We start from the raw sequence: 16749 nt of genomic DNA on the forward strand, positions 1-16749 counted from the left end.
TTACCCAGCGAAGGTGTTTCACCACAGCTCTAAAGGGTGAGTGATTGCAATTGTGTTCCTGGTGGGAGAGACAGACACAGGGAAGAGCTGTCAGAGGCGCACAGAGGAAGGCGGATGCCCATTGCCGCAGTCTCGTGCCCCGGTGTGCTGTGCTACTGCACTGGTGGGGCTCCACAACAGCGGAAAATAGAATAAATGAATCCACTTTGCTTAGAGAGGGAAGCAGAGTCAGCTCTGGTGCAAAGCTGTTTGCATACGTATTGATACAACCCAGTTCCTGTAGCGAGTTAGCCCTTGGTGTGCTTTAGGCACTTGAGTTCCAGCCTACAAAGCGTTATCCCGATGCAGCGTGGTCTCTCCATCTTCCATTGGCAGAGCCCCGGGAGCCAGCCAGCTCCTGAGGGACAGAGGGTGTCCTTGGGCGGGCCAGGCGAGGTGCTCCGGATGGATGACTTGTAGGTACTTAAGTTCTGTTCCTGATGGCCGCTGTAACTGTGAAAATTAACCAGACCTGCTGTGATAAATTTGGTTATATAAGGTTTATTTGGTTAATTTTTTATAAGTGAAAACTGAAAAGATGAAAGAGAATTGTAATATGAGAGCAACTGCTGTAAATAATGTATGAATGAATAAAATCTAAAACTTATGTCAGTTCTTTCCTAAACTGTATTGCTGTCAAGTTACTGGCACCGCGGTGCAGGTGCTGTCTGCATCTTTTCCAGCTCCAGCATGGGCAAGCACCGCTCATTCCTATATCCATTGATGAATGGGGATGTATGTGTGGGTCATGCATGTCCTTAGACTACATTTCCACACTGACTAATGCTAACACGTTCAGAGGTGTGGATGTTCTTGGAGCTGCAGTGCTGGTTCTGCCCTGTGAGGGGGCTCTGCCTAACCTAACCTCTTGCCTCCCATTTGCCAGTTGAACATTTCCACCCAAAATCCCACCTGAGCTTGGAGGTAGCCCCAGGAAAATGTCCCGTTGGAGCAGAGAGGACAAAATAAAACCACACAGTGTCTTTCCTTCTGCTGCCAAGGACATGAAGCAGTAGAGCAGGCTTTATTGCTGAGGATGCTTTCATGGTGGAGATGCTAGCATGCATGGTTTCTGGTGTTCCCAAGCCACACAACCCCTTGTCTCTTCTCTGTGCATTTCCTTTAGTTAAGACCAGCACGAATGGGTTGTTCCCACTCTTTGTGCATTAAACCTGCACAAAGAGGCTGCTTCTGACCAACTTTTCAGCATCCCTGTGAGGCAGGGAAGCGTTAGTCCCAGTTTGGGGATGGAAATGGGGCTCCAGCCTTCAGCCCAATTAGATACAGTTGGAATAAATTGATCACTGCTGAAATGGCCTCTGGGGCTGTTTATTCCTGAAAAGCAGCAAACTAGCTGTGGAGACGACATAGGCGGCACCCCCTAGCAAGGGCACTGGGTGCTATCACCTTCCTGATGGGGGCTGAGGCCTTGGGAAGTGCAGGGTTATCTGGGGAGCAGGCAGGCAGTGGTGTGGAGCAAAGGGTTAATGCCTTTGCCTTGTGTGGATCCTGCCCCCATCACATGTCTGCCTTATCCAGATATGCAGACACCCCATAGCAGTATCACTCTGCAGAGGGGTACATAATGCACCTCTGGGACTGACAGTGCAGTGCTGTGGAATTGGGGAATTTGGGAGGTGTTTTGGGGGGAAACAGCTGTAAGCTCATGCACATGCACAACCTTTTGCTTTGCACTGAAGCTACTAAAACCTTTTCATCCTTTAGTAAAGTAACAGGGACTTGGCAACAAAAGCTATGTAAGTTTTAGAAGCTGTATTGTGGGGGTGCCTTAAAGCACCTCAATTAACTGCTGACTGGGCTCTAACTCCACTAAAGCCACACATCCTTGTCCTGGTCTCCTTTTCTACCCCTTCACAGTCAATTGCTTTAGATAAAACATGAGAGTTCTTGGGGACAAGGACTTTGCCCCCATTCCCTATGCTCCCAGGCACATGCCTCATGCTCTACATGAGGCTGGACCTCAGGATCCCTTCCCCTGTCCAAGCTTCCCACCCAGATACACCTTAATGCCTCCTAAAAAGCCAAAGCAAACCAGGGACACGAAACCACCCTAAGCTGTGCCTTCTGCTGAGGCCTCCCCTCAGTGGCTTGGTGCCCCTCCAAGTAAAGGAGAAGCCATGGCTGGAGCAAGGCAGAGAGGCCCCCAGGTCTAAAGGTTGTGCACATCCAGCCCACAAACCTGCTTTTAACTTGGCCAAGCAGCCAAAATGTTCCATCTTCTTTCCCTTTCCTTTCCTTTCCTTTCCTTTCCTTTCCTTTCCTTTCCTTTCCTTTCCTTTCCTTTCCTTTCCTTTCCTTTCCTTTCCTTTCTTCTCTTTCCTTTTCCCTTCCTTCCTTTTTCCCTTTCCTTTCCCTTTCCCTTTCCCTTTCCCTTTCCCTTTCCTTTCCTTTCCTTTCCTTTCCTTTCCTTTCCTTTCCTTTCCTTTCCTTTCCTTTCCTTTCCTTTCCTTTCCTTTCCTTTCCTTTCCTTTCCTTTCCTTTCCCTTCCTTTCCCTTTCCCTTTCCTTTTCCCTTTCTTCTCCTTTCCTTTCCTTTTCCCTTTCTTCTCCTTTCCTTTCCTTTTCCCTTTCTTCTTCTTTTCCTTTCCTTTCCTTTCCTTTCCTTTCCTTTCCTTTCCTTTCCTTTCCTTTCCTTTCCTTTCCTTTCTTCTCTTTCCTTTTCCCTTCCTTTCCTTTCTTCTCTTTCCTTTTCCCTTCCTTCCTTTTTCCCTTTTCCCTTCCTTCCTTTTTCCCTTTCCTTCCCTTCCTTTTCCCTTTCCTTTCCTTTCCTTTCCTTTCCTTTCCTTTCCTTTCCTTTCCTTTCCTTTCCTTTCCTTTCCTTTCCTTTCCTTTCCTTCCCTTCCCTTTCCTTTCCTTTCCTTCCCTTCCCTTCCCTTCCCTTCCCTTCCCTTCCCTTCCCTTCCCTTCCCTTCCCTTTCCCTCCTTTTCCCTTTTCCCTTTTCCCTTTTCCCTTTTCCCTTTTCCCTTTCCTTTCTTTTCCTTTCCTTTATTCTCTTCCCTTTCCTTCCTTCCCTTTCCCTTTCTTCCCTTTTCCTTTTCTTTTCCTTTCTGCTTTCCCTTTCCTTTTCCCTTTCCCTTTCCTTCCTCTTGCCAAGAGACAGAGCTCTTCCCAGCCATGTTCCACTACAATCCCGCTGCTCACGCAGTCAGCTCCTTCCTGCTGGCTGTTCTATCAGGTAGGCTGAGCAAATGCTGCTGTGGCAAGTTCTGGGGCCTCTGGCTTTCCCCCAGTCTCCCCTGTGTCCCTACAGCTGAAGGGTTTGGGGTCATTCCATGTCTAGGCTTCACGAGGAGTCAGAAGCAGGGATGAGCTTCTGCCACTCTTAAAGGCTGGGAGGTCTCAGAGCTGCTGCAGTCATTAGACGGGGAAGGCTGAGCCTTCAAACCCAGGGAGATCGCACCAGAAAACTGATCTAGCATTGGATGTTCTCAGATGTGGATTTTATTCTCCCTTCTGCTCCCCTGGTACAGAGCAGCTGAGCAATCCAAGAGGTGCTTGCAGGGGGTTTAGTCCTTTTTGGACCCCTTTGGCCTGACAAAAGCCCCCTGCCTTGAAAAATAACCTCATGCTACATGTAAAAGCTGCACAAACAGCTAAAGCTTTGCTCCAGCTCAGAAGGTGGGTGAGAGGAACCAAAACCAGGAGACTTTGTGCCAAGACTCTTACAGCTGAATGCATAGCATATGCTAGGGGAGCGGGGTTATGCCTGCACTGTGGATGCCCTCAGGCAAATGTTGTCCAGCTAGCACTGCAGATAAATCCTATCAGGAACACACAGAGAAAAATGCATGAAGAGAAGCAGTTCTTTCATTTTAGTGCACTTTATCCTGCAAAACATCACCTAAAATAACTTTGAGGTTAACCACAGGGAAAGAAAAACCCACATTACGTTTTATGTGATCCTGCTTCACAGTGCAAAGATCAGCTTTCTGTTCAAAATGTTCTCTAATGCAAGAAGGAGGCCTAAAAAAGGCTTTTTGCTATTATTAGCCTTTGTATGTGTGTCAATTTGTCTAACAGCTCATGCGAATATGTGTATTTCTATAATGCAGCATTTTTTCTCTTATGAATGTACAGATGTACATTATACATCCACCTCCCCCATTCAGTCTAGCATAAGAAAGAATTCAACTGGAGATACTCCTTTTGCATTGTGAAGTGGGCTTCAAATGACAGGGGAAATTATCCTGACCTACCACTACCTCCATTCCCATTAAGTTCTGTAGGTATTACACACAGCAGGAAGAAAATCAGCTCTGTGCATCTGATTCTATTTCAGACAATGTTAAGTGAGACATCAGTGTCTTGGGAGGGGGGCTGAAAAAGAGCGAACAAATGAAAAATGAAAAGCCTTGGGGCGAAAAAAGAGGAAAAACCAAATCACACTGAAAACTCATTTCTACAACTGCAATAGTGTGGAAACTTCCAGTAGCTGTTTTGCTGCTTTGGTTCCCAGGCAGCAAAAACTTGCACTAGGGCCCATTAAACTGCAGCAAAGATGTCCTTGATGTGCTGGATCTGAACATTTTATCATGGCGATATTGGTCTCCTAAATGTCAGATCATACCTACAATTATCACTCACAAATTCCTTCAGTCTGTCTATGGGGAGGGGGACTGCAATTCCCCTTCATGCTTCAGGTCTATGCAGTGTTTAAAGCCAGTGTTTGAGATTTTGGGCATCCTGGCAAGGTTCCCTCACTGTGACTTGCAGAAATCCTGTGTCTAGTGGAGGCAGATGCTGCTTTTTCACTCTCATTCTAGCAGAAACACAATAGATTTTGATATGAATAGTAATGCTCTCTAGAAATAAAAAGGACATGATTCAGCTGGCTAAACATAAGGATCCAGCATCATTTGAGACACCCCATGTTTAGATGACTTGAAGTGAGCCCAACCAGACTGTGTGCATTGCTTTGGGAGAGCTAATAAGCTGGAGAGGCAAACAGCATTGTTGTCTTCTCCCTTACTCCCATGCTGAGTCATTTAGGTTTATAATATGTTATGTTTGCATAGCAAATGTGATCAAGTCACACAGATAGCTTGAGCACTTGCAAGTTATGCAGTCTAAATAAATATCCTTTCCCCCCAAGGGATTGTTTGTCTTCACAGGCTCCTAACATCTGAGGATCACAACTCAATCACATGATTATCTATTATTTCTACAGTAGCCTTTTAATTCATACCAGTCACACCTCTGGTCCTAGGAATGTGCCCCTTCTCTGCATAATTAAAGATAAAGATAGATTTCAATAGGACAAATACTAGCGAAATGAGCAGGGTATGTGATAAAGCAGGTCCTTTGTCATTCACTTCAGCAGAATTAATCAAAACACTTCAATATGCTAATAAACAGCAAAATTATTCATTGAGCTGGTTTGCTCCCCCATCATGTCAGTGTCAAAGGATTTGTCACCAGAGCTTCCGCACAGATTTTCAGTAGTTTTTGCATATGTAAAGAAGTCTTAAGGGAAAACAGCACAGAAGCTCAAGCCCTAAGAAAGGCCATGTCAGATGTGTAAGAGCCCTGAATTTAACGTACATTGCACATGCTCATATAGAATAATATAACCAAGTCTGTCTTATTTCCCTTCTTGTACTCAAAAACTCAGGAAACTGTTTCTAAAAGTTGTATGATGAAACTAAAGAAATATTCTTCATCAATGTGCAATAGCCTAATTCCCCTTGCATGTGAACAAGCACACTTTTAACTGCACGCTGTAAAGTTCATTCTGTAAGCAAGTGTTCAGGTGACAGGCCAGAGGTCACAGAGCTATTGCCTGCACTGTTGTATATTACTATATACAATCTATTAGGTGAAGAATGAGGTCAAGGTAAGGAGCAACATTCAAGATTGTTTCTTTGTTCCCCTTCCATTAAATTAGAGAATGTTACATGCATCTGCTGACATTCACTTTGCCACTAATGAGTTTAATAAAGGTTGGGTGAATTACATGTTGTAGTGCTGATGAAGACAAGTTCAAGCTGATTTCATTCTAGTGCATCTAGCTCTGAACAAGATGCTCTAAACCTCTGGGGTCATAGCTACAATGCAGTCTTCAGAGTGCAATTAGCCTCTGTGGTGAGTCTAACTCTGCCAATTGCATGCATTTTAAGAGCAGGACCAGAGTATCTTTGCCTCTCTTCCCTCCTTTCCTTCAGGAATACTCAATGAGTGAGTCTTCAAAGGGATTTGTCTGGGTCTAGGAGTTGGAAGAAGGTGTTAGAGCAGGGAAGTAACATGGTGCACTTACTGAAATTCTATATAGTAACTTTTTGGTTAGTTCACTGGGACAAGAAGTTCTTGGAAGTGTGATACTTATCAGTGTTATTTTGCCTGTAAAACAGTTTAATTAAAGAAAGCCATTTAATTCCTACTTAATTATGAGTTCTGGGAGTGTTACCAGGGTTAGACACTGAACTTGCAAGTGCCAAGCACTTTACCTATCCTGCTCAGTCTAATAAAATCCATTGATGACTTCCATCTGCAAACCACTCCAATTAGCACAAGTCCTGGTCTAATAAAAACAAGACATATAGAGCAAATGCCATAAAATCTGATACAGCCTGCCTGTACAGACTACAAGGTATTAGCTCCATGCTTGTGTCCTGACTTTCACCATTGACATAGGTTGCACCTTCACAGACCTGTGCCGTACCCCAGTGGAAGGAGAGGACCATTTGATTGTTCCACAAGGAAGTGATCTGAAAACCTCAATTCTCTGTGAGCAAAAAATCTACCCCAATGTACACCGTGAGGAGGAACACCTTGGCCTGTAAGCAATAAAGTGTCTGGAAGAGTAGTGGTAGAGAGACCTTATGGCTCAGATGAAATTTCAACCAACCTCAGGCAAGAAATTTGATGCACTTCAAGATACACATTGGGAGGCTGCTGTAAATTGTACATTGTGGTTGTTCTAAAGCTACAAATCAGGTCTGAGATTTTGGATCCCTGCACTGATGTCCAAGTTTAAAGTTATCAGTACCAAAGAGTTCAAAACCTGCTTGTTGCTTAACTGGAAGGTTTCTTTATAGCATCCTCATGCTTTCTGAATTGAGCCTTTTCCATGCAGGTTTCATTTAGTCTCCATTTTACCAGCTGAATTCTCTCACATCACTAGTCTTTAGGGAAGGGAATGCACATTTTTCAATTGCATATCAAGAAGGGTTTTCAAAAGTGACTTTTAGTCCCAAAACTTTATGGACCAGGCAATATAATGGTTTTGTTCCCTATTTCTCCAAGTCAGGGAAAGGAAGTTTCAGGAGATTAAACACTTACTTAGCCTACAATGTGAGGCTATTCATGTAGGCAGTAAAAGGATTTCAATTCCACAGTTTCCTCACTATTACTAATGTGTTTAACTGCATCACAGACATGACAATAATTTAAACTGGCAAATTTGGAAAGAAGGAAACAAGAATAAAGAGATTTTGCTGCTGCTGGGGAAGGAATGTCCTTGGGCTAAGAAATGTGTCATTGGCAGATGTTCAGTACAGAGTACCAATAAGCAAAAGAGAGCAGGAGGTGGAGCGGGACCGGGAGCAAGTAACACCTACTGCTAAGGTAATTTATTGAAACAACTGAAATACAGGAAACCTCAAATTAGTTTTAAGGCCACAAAATCACACAAAAATAGCTTAAAAGCTCACTTGTGAGTCAGAAGGTGATGGAGGGGAAGCAGGGACAAGGAAGTGCACCCCTGTCTCTGTACCATAATGTGGAGCATGAACAATGTGGGGGATGCATAATGCAGGAGCGATGTTAAAAGGAAAACCCCTTCCAGACGAAGGGCAAAGGGTGTGCGTTTCCCTGGGTTGTTCCTATGGGCAGTTACACAACAGAGTCAGTTCTGCTTTGTTCTGATCTACATACAATGATGTGTTTAAAACTATGAAGCATTCCCCAGACTGCAGACTGGAGACAGGAGAGTCAAGGCTCTGCTATGGGATGTGGTAACTTAGAGGCTGATTTTTATTCCTACTCTCTCTGGCACAGGGAATATTGATCAGTTCATACACAGCGGCCAGCCCCAAGGGGGAGCACAGAAAGCTCCTCAGCAGAACATCCTGTAATCTGGTGGTTCACACACTCCGGTGGATGATGGATGTTGAAAGCCTCTCAGGGAGAAAGGTTTCCTACACTTTGTAGATAAAAGGACAGGAGCAGCACCAACATCCATAGCTCTGGCTGCCTCTTGAATGAAGGAGCTGCCTCCCCAGTGTTAGAAAAAAAAGCCATGAATATCAGTAGTAAGGAGGTGAATCCCAGAAGGCAGCACTTAAATCCCAGAGGGGCAGAATCAGTCGCACTTATGTATTCAGAGGGCTGGCAACCACAGGATATGTCTCAGGCATTTTATAGAGTTCTAAGTCAATATCTGAGTCTACAAATGCTACATGACACTAACAGTTTGCCAGCTCCTGCTGCTCCTGCCAGGCCGAGTAATGCTCAGTATTCCTGATATTAACACCTGGTAAAAAGAGGGGCCAGTAGGTCATTTGATCCAGGATGGGCTTCTAGATAAGCAAAGATAAATTGCCCAGCTCAACAGGTCGTTTACAAACTGGAATAGCTCCCTGCATCGAAGGCGTGGACACACCAAATGCACTAGCAAGAAATGGAGTGCTGGATCTGTGTCTGAGGTGGGATACAACAAACATGGTTTATAGCCAACTAGAAGTGTAAGATGCGCTGTATTGCACACAGAGGAAGCCAAAGCTAATACATTTCAGATTGTGCCTGTCAGGTTCTGATGGCTCTCAAACGATCCATCCTCATGCTCACCTTTGAGTAAGTCACAGGCTTTTGTGCAGTTTTGCTATTTCCATGCTCCCATCCTGAGCAAGTCCAAGAGCTTTTTGATCAAGACGTGCCCCATTTCCGAGGTCCCAACAACACTTGCTCAGTAACACATTGTTGTGGTCATTCCTGTAACACATTATGCACAAGGAATTAACAATGAACAGTCACTGACAAGTAGGGATATGTGCAGGGAGAAAGGGAAACAACAAAGAGAGGCCTGGAGAGCTTGAACACTACTACTTCTTGCTTGATCAAAAGACCAAGATCCTTTAAAGATCAACTGTAGATCAGAAGAAAACCCTCAACTATGGTTTTGTTTGGTATGAAGAAAAAACTCTCTGCACTAGTTGAGACAGACTCCATCAGAAAATTCCAGCTTCTCCATCCCAGTAAAACTCTAATGATTAAGAAATGTCATTATGGATTCTTTCCCTGATTGCAAATTAGAGCCTGACACTGTCATCCTGGTAGAACGCAGAGTTGGACTGGGTGGGATTCTAGCTGGGAATAACTCAGAAGGAAATCAGGGTGCTCCAGGTTTGCTACTGGTGGCTACTTGTACTCAGAGTTATTGAGGTTGTAAGGATCCCTGATAGTCATCTACTTCAATCCCCAGCTCAAAGCATGGTCAGCTTCAAAGATGATTAAGGCAGGGAGCTATATTTCTTTTTACTTTGTACAGAGCCTCTTTATAACCAGTAACACAATGTATTGGAAACATCATTTAGCTTTAGAGATGTAAACTGAGGATTTGATTTGCTGGTGTCATTGAAGATCCAGTGGTGCCTTTTCCGATGCTGTGTGTACTGTTCTCAAGGCCTTAATCCCAGAAGCTAGAACTAGAGTTGGAAAGGATCCCAATGGGCTGCTCAGCCACTGCCCCAGTCCTGCAGGAGATCAACTAAGTGTAAGTATATTGTGATGTGAATTTGTCTATCCTGTTCTAGAAATGTATAGTAATAAAGATCCAAAAGCTCTGCTCAAGTCCATTCAAATGCTTAATTATCCTTAGCATTCTTTCACAAGGCTTGCTTAACAACTTCCCTAGTTATACCTTGCTGAAATTTAAGCCCCTATCATCTCATTCTATCTCCAGGGGACCTATAGAGCAGTTTATTACCGTCTTTATGACAGCCCATTTCATGCTGGATGACTGCTTTTAGTTCTCTCCTCAGTCTTCTCAAGGTTAAAGGACTTAAATTCTTTCACCCCACAGGTGTATTGTCTGCAGCTCTGGTCATTCCTGCTGCTCTCCTACGGATTCTTGTTGCTCCACATCTTTTCTGAAATGCAGCTCTGAAAATTAGGCAAAGCATTCAAGTGAACCCAATAGGCAGATATGTATCACCTTGGGGCAATACCAAATATCACCAAATATACCTGGGGCTGAAGGGGGGGGGGTAAGAGGATGAGAAGTTGATTATGCCATTCTTGATCACTATGCAAACACCTACAAATCCCCTGGTCTTTTCCTGGTATTGATACCTAACTAGCTGATCCCTGCTGTTGGGAAATACAGTGCTACATTTGGCTACCTAACCATTTTTGCTTATAGGTGAAGCTTTGCACTCATCCCCACTAAATCACTTCTTTTTGTTCATTTTGTACTATCATTCTGTTGTGTTAAAAGCCTTTTGAATTATAAACCTGATGGACAGAGGGATTTAAAGCGAGATTAAATTCTACAAAAGCAATATAAACAGAACTAAAGAGTTTCCTAGAGAAGGGTGATTCATTGTCAGAAAAACACTTGGCTTATTGTGCAATTATGAATGTCTGAACACTGAATGGCCCAGACTGGAGGGGTAAGATGAATTAAAGAGGTGACCATCAACCTGGTTAGCAGGGAATGGAAGGTGTTAAGGGGTATGGAGAATGCCAGGAGAAGGTGAAGGTAAGAAGTTAAAGGACTAAAAGATTTCAGGTCCAAAATTTAAAATCAACCATATCACAAGCCATAGTATCAGCGGCAACACAACACGGCCATAGAACTTGACTAAACTCCAACGTTTACACCACTTTTTTAACCTCATCTGTGACCCACAGAGGCCCCAAGGGAAGATGTTGTCTTCTCCCAGCTCATGTGTTACAAAAGCTCATTATATTCAGAGGAAAACCTCCCAGGGAAGCTTATTTAATTTAACATCACAGTTCAAGTGAATGAATGGGAAGATAAACAGAGGTGGGGATTGCTGGCAGGCGAGAAGGGTGGCCCAGCTTTCAAACTGCTGCAGAATTTATTCACTGTGAAGAAATGAAGTTCTTATAGGTGTCCTTCACAAGCAGATCGGAGTCAGTCACCAGCCTGAGCTGGTTTTGCGGCACAGCTTAGAGTGAAAAAGAGAAGGGAAAAATACTCTGACAGAAATCCGGAGGAGATTTGTCTTCACCTACCCATACCCCAACAGGACATTTGGGATAAGTCAGCAATTAACTGATCTCTGGACTCAGCTGGATGTGGGCTAATGGATCAGTGCGAAGAGGCCAAGGCAATCCAGGAAGAGATTTAACTTTTGTTGCAGCCAGTTCCATACAGAAAGGCAGTGTAAAGGCAGCAGCAACTCGTGGGGAGGATGGAGGCTGATTCTCAGGAGTCTGTAAGTATAGTTCTGTGCTTAACACACAAATTGGAAAATGGGACTGTAATATGATGCATGACACTTCTGAATAATTAGAAGTGAGAAACTCAATGTGCACAGCAGATGAATCTGCCAAAAAATGAAAGGGGGGGAAGAGAGAGTTTCTTCAGTCAGTTTTTGATAGCACAGATAAAATGGATCATGAAATGAACAACTACAGGAAAAATACAGTTAGCCAGAAAATTATCTCCAAAATGCCATAAATGCAGCAATGCCAAATTGCAGAGGGAAGCAAGCTGAGGGCACAGAGGTTAGAGGCAGAAAGATTAGCAACCTTCCTTTTAACTTGTGAATAGTTACTAATGAGAGGTTTACTACCAATAGTAGCAGTATCTATGAAGTCTGGGGAATGGTTGGCAGTGGATTAGATTATCAGTGTAGACAGGAAAAGCTGAGGAAGAAAGAATCTAAAGATTATCAAACTAATTAGCCTTAATGGAAGAGGTGATGTGGCAAAACACACCACAGAATGCAAACATCATTTGGGGCTGGACTTTCAGAGTTCAAAAACCAAGCAGAGAGGATCAAAAATTGCCTGGATTTACAGTGGATGATAAAGACACACTAGATAACATGAGAGGGTCTTACAAAAATGGGTTGTAGAAGTGCACTTCAAAGATGTCACAAAAGACACAGCTGATGGGATGCTGCTGTTTTCAGTAGAGCTGTTCCAATCAGGCTGGGGAAGTTTCCCAGGAAAGCAAAACCAGGATATGACTGAAATTTATGTTAAATCCCAGAGACACCCTGCCTACTACAACTATTGCAGGATGGCAGAAATAAGGGCTGATTTCCTTCCACTCCCTCAATCATCGAATCATGGAATCATTTAGGTTGGAAAAGACTTTTAAGATCATCAAGTCCAACCATTACCCCAGCATTGCCAAGGCCACCACTAACTTATGGTACTGAGGGCCTCATCTACGTGATTTTTGAACACTTTCAGGGATGGTGTTTCCACTGCTGCCCTGGGCAGCCTGTTCCAATGCCTGAGCATCCTTTGGGGAAGGAATTGTTCTTAATATCCAATCTAAAACCCCCCTGGTGCAGCTTGAGGCCGTTACCTCTTGTCCTATCACTTGCTATTTGGGAAAAGAGACCTCACTACAACCTCCATTCAGGCAGTTGTAGAGAGCGATAAGGTTCCACTGAGCCTTCTTGAGACTAAATCCCCCGTCCCGTCCCTCAGCCATTCCCCATCACATTTGTGCTCCAGGCCCTTCACCAGCTCCATGGCCTTTCTTTGGCCCCACTCCAGCACCTCAATGCCTCTCCTGTAGTGAGGGGCCCAGAACTGAACAGAGGATTCAAGGTGCAGCCCCACCAGTGCCCAGTACAGGGGATGATCACTGCCCTGCCCTGCTGGCAACACCATTGCTGATACAGGCCAGGATGCTGTTGGCCTTCTTGGGCACCTGGGCACAAGCTGCTCATGTTCAGCAGCATCAGTCAGCACCCCCAGGTCCTTTTCTGCTGAGCAGCTTCCCAGCGGCTCTTCCCCAAGCCTATAGTGTTCCATGGAGTTGCTGTGGCTCAGATGCAGGACCCAGCATTTTACATTGTTCAACCTCATATTACTGGCCACAGCCCATTGATCCAGCCTGTTGAAATTCCTTGAAGAGTACTGAGCCTTCCTGGACCCCTTTGTCCTTCAGTGATATTTCCCAAGGAATTCTGCCAGTCAGCATCCTAAACAGGCCAAAGTCAAACCTCCAGAAGTCTACGGTAAAGGTTTTGCTGACTTTCCCCCTGACTTCTCCAAGGACAGAAAATTCAACCATTTCATGATTGTTTTGCCCAAGTGTCGTGGTTTAAACTCAGAGACACAGTCTCTCTCTCACTACCGCCTTCCTCCCCCCCGACTGCCAGAGGGATGGGGAGGAGAATCAAAAGAATGGAACTCCCATGGGCTGAGAGAAGAACAGTCCAGTAACTAAGGTATAACACAGATCACTGCTGCTGCCACCAATAATAATAATGATAAAGGAAATAACAAGGGAAGAGAATACAACTGCTCACCACCCACCGATCGATACCCAGCCTGACCCCAGCAGTGACCTAGCCCTTCTGGGTAACTGCCCCCAAAACTGGGGCATGACATGCTGTGGTATGGAATACCTCTTTGGTCAGTTTGGGTCAGGTGTCCTGTCTCTGCTTCTTCCTGGCTTCCCCTCCTCCCTGGCAGAGCATGAGACCCAGAAAGACCTTGGTCAAAGTAAACATTACTGAGCAACAACTGAAAACATCGGTGTTATCAGTGCTGTTTCCAGGCTGAAAGTCAAAAATACAGCACTGCACCAGCTACTAAGAAGGAGAAAAATGACTGCTACTCCTGAACCCAGGACACCAAGACAGCCTCCAACCATCACATTACTCACCAGTCCTCTGTTGTGAACAGCAAAGCTAGGCAGACATCTCCCCTAGCTGGCTCACTAACCAGCTGGGTTAGGAAGTTATCTTCCACACCCTCCAAGAACCTCCTGGATTGTTTCTTCTCTGCTGTGTTGCACTTCAGCAGACATCTAGTAGGTTGAAGTCCCCCATGAGAATAAGGTCAAGTGATCATGAAACTCTCTCAGTTGTATGAAGAACAGTTTATCCGTAGCTTCATGCTGGCTAGGTGATCTGTAACAGGCTCTACCAGGATATCAGCTTGGTTGGCCTTCCCCCTGATCTTCACCCACAAACATTCAGCCTTCTCACTCACAACATTGAGTTGCAGGCAGTTGATGCACTCCCTGATATACAACGCAACCCCACAACCTCTTTTTCCTTGCCTATCTTAGAATCATAGAATAATTAGGGTTGGAAAGGACCTTAAGATCATCTAGTTCCTTTCTGAAGAGCCTGTAGCCAAATGTTTCTGACAACCTGCTAATATCAAAAGGAAGTATGCCAGCCACAAGTGAGCCAGTGAGCCAGGGAATAGAGTAAATCCTGGCACAGAATGAGGCAACACAGGTGGGAAGGAGGAATGAAATTCCAAAACATTTCTGGGGCTTCTAGTACGGCACTGTATACTTTAATGCAGTGCAGCAGAATATTTGAAGGGAATTCCAGCTGTTGTCCAACTGAAGAATGACACAGGATCATAGGGAAATTCAGGACGGCTGGGACTTTGGGAGGTGAGCTATGAGGTCAAGACCAGGTTATTCAGGGATTTAGCCACATCTTCTAATGGTGAAGTGAGAAGAGATGTTTCAGGCCACTGAGGAACTCTATCAGGATGCATCACACAACCTTCAGCCCATTCTTTGGCCTCCTTTTCCAAATGGATTAAACAAGAAAATGAGACAAACAGTTTCTGTTGACTCCCCAGATGAAATGATTTTACTTTCAAGGGCTTTTACTTAATCATTACCAAGAATAAATGATGTCCTGGAGGCTTTAGCAGATTCATTCTCTCAATCTACCCTCAGTTTTCAAAAGTTGAGAGGTTTTTTTCCCCTCAGACTTAAATTGTCTTGCTCACATAAAATCTGAGAGCAGTGTTTGAACTAAGGTTATCAGGTTGGACCAGTGTTCAAGATCAGAGTCCCACCATTCCACAGTGGTATGTGGACATTAAAAGAGTCAAGTCCTGAGTAGATATGTACTGATCATGCCATACCTATGCAAATGCCAGCAAATAGCTGTGAGGTTGCATGTCTCACAGGTACCAAGTCAAAGTGTTTTCAGATAGCATTCCTTCCCCACTACTGCACATGGCAAATAATGAAAACATTCACAAATGATCTAAGGGAAGATTCAGGCCACCAAAGACACAACTAAAATTAAACCCAAAGACACAAGTCAGTTCAAAAGGGGTTATTACTGCTTTCAGAAAATCAATTAATGTAATTTCTGCCCACAAAAGATAGCTGAAGATAAGCAGAGCCACTTATTCCCCTCTCCCCATCTATTTTGTGATCTCCCACACTCATTGATCAGTACTTTTGTAGGGTTCTGCACTTCAGACAGAAGTTTTGTTCCTTGCTTTCCCAGGACCTCTTCATAGGCTGTGATAAAAAGGGAATAATTTTAGAGATCAAATTGAGAGTTTTAAGGATTGCAAAGGGCTCTTATGATTGCTTCTGCTCCAGCATACCCATGTTTTACAGTCCCTTTTATGCAGAACTAAAATAACCTGAAAAGGTGGTCATTGATTAGAATAAGGGTCTTGAGTTCTCTGGTGTGAAATTATTGCGCCACCCAAAAGGAATTCCTGGCAGTCATCATATACAGAATATTTTCACCTGTATTTATTTGGGAGGAAATCTGTGGTCAGGACTGGTCTTGCTTCCCTATAATGGCTCTTTAGATTCAGGCATGGTGCAGGGTAGCTTGCCTAGGGTTTGGAAATACCGCACTGCCCTTATTTTATAATTACACATAGATCAGCACACAAGTGAGGTAAAACTGATGCCTTGTCCACAGGACCTTGTTGTGAAATGAACTGCAAACACTACTTTATCTCAAAGAGCTTGTTCAAGGAAGTTATTGCCATGCTAAAGAGATAGATACTACTGAAACATCACAATTTGAAAAATACAGCTATTTCCAAACCCTGTATTGCCATACAGGATAGAAGGCAGTGCGAATGGATTGTACAGTAAAAGAAATTGTCCCAGAGGCTCAGCACTGCTCTCAGTGTCTGGGATCTTATGAATTAGTTAAAACCTAAGGAACTTTGAAGCCAAAGCACTTCAGTGAGGTCTGATAAATCTAATAATCCACAAAATCTATACCTAAACACAGTAGCACAGAGCAGATAGTAAAGACTAGATACTCACCTGGCTATCCAAGAACAGAACCAGAAGGTTGAGAAGACATCCTAGCATTTGTAATTCATAGTACAGCAGATACTGGTAACGTACATCAAAGAGCTCTGGTCTCCACCTCGCTATGTCATAAATCTATATGACAACTCACAGACTACAATTAGAAGAAATCATGTTATTTACTGGAGAATCTGGAGTACTGGAAAGATACCCCGAGTTCATGGTGTGTGCACCCTGCAAGTTGTGAGGACACAAGCCTTGAAATTTTGCTCACCAGCAATCCTCCAAAATTATCTTAGTTTGCCTTTTGCCCTCCCACCAGCATATGCAGAACGAACCCTTGGATGTGTGTGATAAAGCAGTGCCCTTATTGCTTGGTTCTCTTCCTTTTGTCAGCTGACTCTTTAGGAATCTGAAAACAGGAAGAGAAGTTGTAAAAGCAGAAGGGGCAAACCTGGTGCCCAGGGGAGCTCCCAGTCTCTCTCTGC

The sequence above is a fragment of the Pezoporus occidentalis genome, unplaced genomic scaffold (genome assembly GCF_034315485.1).
Source record: "Pezoporus occidentalis ecotype Australia unplaced genomic scaffold, CSIRO_AGI_Poc_V1 ctg58, whole genome shotgun sequence".
Taxonomy (NCBI): domain Eukaryota; kingdom Metazoa; phylum Chordata; class Aves; order Psittaciformes; family Psittacidae; genus Pezoporus; species Pezoporus occidentalis.